This window comes from Saccostrea cucullata, unplaced genomic scaffold (genome assembly GCF_032062105.1).
Source record: "Saccostrea cucullata isolate Sc308-1 unplaced genomic scaffold, CSIRO_AGI_Scuc_v1 ctg191, whole genome shotgun sequence".
Classification (NCBI taxonomy): domain Eukaryota; kingdom Metazoa; phylum Mollusca; class Bivalvia; order Ostreida; family Ostreidae; genus Saccostrea; species Saccostrea cuccullata.
Genome location: NW_026935443.1, coordinates 590832 through 596265, shown reverse-complemented (window position 1 = coordinate 596265; position 5434 = coordinate 590832). Strand labels below are relative to the sequence as shown.

Here is a 5434-nt window from a genome sequence, read left to right as displayed (position 1 = left end):
TGCGCAGTGTACCGTTATACACTGTACGTCAAAGGTCAAAGGTCACGTACATTCAACTTCGTATAAGGGATATTTTGTTGTCCTTCCTTGGCGAATAAGTAACAAAATTGATTTTCATTTTAAATTAATATATTATCTATGCAGACTCAGAATCATATGCTGACCAATAATTTGTCAGTTTTACTTTCTGATATACCCACCCCCTCCCCACCATTCAATTTAAAAAAAATCTTAGGATTATTCTCCGTCTAAGGCAGGGCTAACTGGTACCTGAGTAAAAATATATGTGGAAAAAAAATTACGCAGTCTAGATATCATTTTTTTTTTGTATGATCGATGTAAATCTTTTATCTCGAAATTAAGCCGCCCGGTCGGCATTTGTATAAATTATCAATTATTAATTATTAAATTATTAACACGATCTGTGAATGTTAGGGGTGTATGTGTGTGGGTGGGGGATTACTTTTTAATCCACAAACCTACTTTAGAAGAAATTATTCATTAATGTTTATTGCAGTAAGATTTTTTCCACAAAATATTGTAGGAAAGACAAAATGTAGCTTGCACGGATCATGATGGGGATGTCCTCCATTTTTAAATGTATATATATACTAAACTTTACAGATAAAGTGATCTTAAATGTTTCTCTTAAGTACCTGTCTTTTACACACCCAATGCTAGTGTTTTAAAACAATGTATTTTTTTTAAACTAAATTTTACGCAGGATTTCATGTGAAATTGGTTTTTATGTGCCAATTTATGTTCCAGGTGTCAATTTCCTTTAAAAGTCAACAATTCAAACACACACACACAATAATCAATTGAAAATGGAAAATGAGTTTACTTTTTTTTTGGTCAAGAAATTTCTGGATTGGCTTTTTTTTTGGAGTGCCCCCTCCCCCGGAAAAAATCCTGGATACCCGCCGGTGTACATGGTGTACGTAGTACATATAATAAATGTGTAATAATGTATGATCTCGTAAGTCTTCTTACATTTTCTTTTAAATATTTCAATTATACCGACATTCTTAAAATTGTATTATTCGGTATTTATTTATTCATTTGTTATTTTATTTTATTTTGTTTTGATTTATTTTATTTTATTTTATTTTATTTCATTTCATTTCATTTCTATAATACGTTGAAAAAGACATAATTGATTATAGCTGTTTCTACTTTCTTCCTTATGACATTAAGTTGTATGCGCCTAAGGGTCAAAATCAAAATAATCAAGATTGCGGGATGGGGGCTGTTCATCAAGTGCTCCAAGAGAGATAACTCTCAAGAAAATTGTGTTGTGCTATTCTATTGGTTAAAAAATATCCAATAAAAAAGAATATTACAAACCCAATTCGGGGAAGAAAGTTACTGCAAGGACTTCATCATCCGGCATATTTGTAAGTTTATGAGTCGCTCGAAAACACAAACACTTCATTTTGAATGAATGTAAAGTTGTTGAACGTATAATTATAAATTGTATTTCATTCTCTTTTTCAGCGATCTGCGGAGATTATCCCTCAAATAACCTGTGTTCACTTGTCGCATGACCTTGACAGTAACGTACACAACGTATACTTTAAAGTCTGGAAATTGAAACCTTTCACATTTGTCTGTTGGAAACAGTACAGTCACCACTGCCCCGGGGAGTGGTTTTTGATCAGCCACACTGCGCCTGTGGTGATTCGATTGAAAATCGCCACGCTGGCTCGTGAGCATATGTGCAGTTTTTGTCACACCAAAAGACACTTGCATTTCATAAAGACGTGAAAATGTATCGTGCAAAAACGTTTCTCTCGGGTCTTTCCAAGCCACAGACCCTTGGAATTTTACTTCAAAGGACTTGTGCCAGTACACATACCATCCCAGAAAGGACTCAAACGACACACTCGTTTCTAAATGGCAGCTCATCTGTGTACACCGAACACATGTATGAAGCATGGCTCCAAGATCCCTCAAGTGTACACAAGGTGAATGGGGGTTTTGTTGTGTTCTCTGGATTATTTAATTTCAGAAGTATATATTCTGTGAAAAATGTGATATCAATTTTTTAAAGTTCGATAGTTGTATGGAAAGAAATTGAAACCTGAAGGTCCATAATTCATACAGGTCATCAAGTGTTTAAATTGTTCTATATTTATCCTTCCGTTGACGGAGGGCTGTTGACTTGATGAATTTGTGAAACACACCTTTTCTGTTTAGTACACCAGTAATTTTTTTCTAAGTTGATATGAATATTGTCAGTGCAAACAATATTGAATTTGTATAGATTTTATCTCATAAGGCATGTGACATGTTAAAGAGTTGTCATGTTTAACATGCACTTGACAATATTACATTCACAATCTGTATTTAATTTGACATTTAGGATGTTTGAAATCTTAGAATTTTTATCAATCAAACAACAGATTAATTTTTTGTGGGTATGTCTTTTAACCACAATTATGGCACATTGGGTAACCCCAAGAGAGGTTATGAACCCCAATGAATTTTTTTTTACAAAAAAAATGAACCACAAGGACACCACAAGGAACCACAATGAACCTCTTACTTAATTGTAATGAATCTAAAAATGGTTTATATATGCATTTTTCAGATGTAATTCAGTCACACAGATGACCTATTTCTGATCTTTTAGTCCTTTGCAAGCTTTACATTAATTACTTATTTTTAGAAGCTTTTCAGCTTCTTTTCTTGAAAATCTTAACCAATTTCAACCAATTTTGGCACAAAGCATCTTTAGGTAAAGGGGAGCACAAGTTTTGGATTTCAAAATCTCTCACAGGGGATTAACAGCCAATTGTACTTAAGAATCTAGGTAACACCCCTTACTTATGCACAATACCACAAAGAAACACATCAACACCCATAAGGAACCAAGTCACACTCAAAGATACAGGGTCTACATGCACGCAACTTTTCAAAATTGAAGATAAATTTTAAAAATAAAAAACTCGAGAATCAATAAACAGTAAAAAAAACTTATTTCTGACTTTTTGAGAAAAAAAAGTATCTGCCATCAACAAAGAATCCTGATTTTGAACAGATCTGACTCTTATACATGTATAATAAGTCATCAAGTGTTATGTGTAGTACATGTGATAACAGACCAGAATTGATTAAATAAATATCTTTTTACTTTGCTTAATAAAATATTTTTTTTAGGAGGGCTTATTTTAATTAGACAGGAGGCAAATCCAAATTAAATACATGGCCCAGAGATGTAGTTTTTTAATTGAAGGTGAAATATCCCTCTACTCCAAATTTTTTTTTTGAATTCCAAACATTGATTTTCTTCAATAACAGTAGCATTAGATACAAATGGAAAATAGTTTGAAGTATGAAGGATTGCTTGCTTTTTCAGAAATTAATATTTTGTCTATATACATGATATAGTAAAGAAAATTTGATATGGTAATTCCATTTTAATTTTATTTCTTGTGATATATCTGTTAGAGAGTTAGTGGAGTTGATTTCTTGCTCATTCTTCCGGAATGTAAATTAGGCAGGTCAATAGTTCAGGAGCTACAGAAGGTCTAATATACATGTAAATCTTGTGCGTATCTGTCTCTTTGTCTGTCGCTAAGGAGTTTGTGTTTGGTGTCAGTGGGCAAGGACTTAAAATTGGCATGGGAGTCCTCGTGTTATTTAAATCTATGTCTGTAACATTTTTAAAATCTTTATCTACAATTTTATTTCACAATAAAATGGAAATATAAGCAACCACTGTCTGCTAAGTAAAGTATGCCATAGACATCAACGATAGTGGGAAACATTATGGGATAATTTAAATAGACAGTGATTCCTAAAATTAGAAATATCAATTATTTTTTTTATCCCACAATAAAATTTTAAGTGTGAGGTACATGTATATATGAAAGAAATGTTTCATGTCATACCTAAAAAATTCTGATTAGAAAACATAATGAAGCATTTCTTTGGCCCTTCATTTTAACAATTTAAATTCACCTTCACCCAAGGATGTCTTGTACCAAGTTTGGTGAGCTAAAAATGCTTTGTGCCAAAATTGGTTGAAATTAGTTAAGCTGTTAAAGAAAAGAAGCTCAATTTGTGATTTAAATGCAGCCTTTAGCAGTATGCATTCAAGACCTGCACTAATGATTTCTTTGAAATAGGTCACCTGTGTGACTCAAATGACTAAAAAATGCATATATAAACCATCTTTAGATTCATTAAAATTAAGTAAGAGGTTCATTGTGGTGTCCTTGTGGTTCATTGTGGTTTCCTTGTGGTTCATTGGGGTTCATTGTGGTTCATTGGGGTTCATTGTGGTTCATTGTGGTTAAAAGACATACCCATTTTTTGTTGTTGAAAATTTCACTTTTTAGATTATAGCCTTGGGTAATGCTAAGAGAGGTTATGAATGATGGGATTTTTTTTTATTATTTAAGAAAATGTTCTTTTTCATCTGTTCATCATGAAAGACAACATGATATAGTTTCCATCTTCCTATCTGCATCAGTTCAAATTCAAATTCCATTATACATGGTTCAGATGTAATTCAGTGCACCAAAGATAATATTTCATGATGAGATTTTATTCCTTAAAATGCAAGCTTTACATTAATTACTTATTTGGGAATTCATATCTTGATTCTAAAAGAATATACTTATAATTTTATGAGGTTTTAAAATATCAATTTATCATGGGAAAAGGTGTACAGTATGCTCCCTAAAATTTTAAGTTTCTGACAGCAAGGTTTGTGTTGGTAGGCTATTACTGACATAACTATAATTTATCTTGGATACAAGATTATGTAACAGTGGCATGAACACAATATTGCACTCCAGTACGTGTAAATCCATATTAAATATACAGTGGAGCCTCATTTGTCAGTGCTTTCCCAATATTTCAAACCAAAGGGTTAGAAATCATTTGTAACAGGCTAGGGGCTGAGGTTTATGAACAGAATCTCTGTGGACCTCACAAAATTTTTATTTCAAGTAGGCATTTTTGTCAAATGAAGCGGTCAATTTGGCCGGTAGCCGGTTCTTAAGGAAAACATTGTTTATCCGGACGCTTTTGTTGCTAGTCAATTTGTTCGGATATGTGAAGCCGCTGTAGCATCCGGATACATGAATTACCAGTTAAACAAGACAAAATAACGTTAAAGAATTCTGTTCCGATGAAAAATCGTCCGGATACTGAAGCGTCAGGATATCTGAGGGTCCACTGTATGTGTATCATTTCGAATCAGGGGTCTTATCATTTGTTTTATTGTATTATATTTTTGACCCATTTTATAGAAAATTGCAAGAAATTGAAGATAATAGGGCTGTCTAAATTAGGGCTTAATGTAAAAGTTCCAGATATGTTAGGATGTTGAACTTCAATGTTTTTTTTCTCTTCTTTCTTAGTCTTGGGATGCTTAATCATCGACATGGAGATTCATAAGATTTTTACAATTAAAACCACA

The 5434-nt window shown here is 32.7% G+C and overlaps 1 long non-coding RNA gene across 1 annotated transcript; it reads left to right on the top strand.

The window, feature by feature from the left end:
• The first annotated feature begins 1291 nt into the window (after positions 1-1291).
• LOC134242878 (uncharacterized) lies at positions 1292-5402 on the top strand. Its single transcript, XR_009986936.1, has 3 exons — positions 1292-1397; positions 1498-1967; positions 5376-5402. It is a non-coding gene; the product is annotated as an uncharacterized LOC134242878 (long non-coding RNA).
• The last annotated feature ends 32 nt before the right edge of the window (positions 5403-5434 follow it).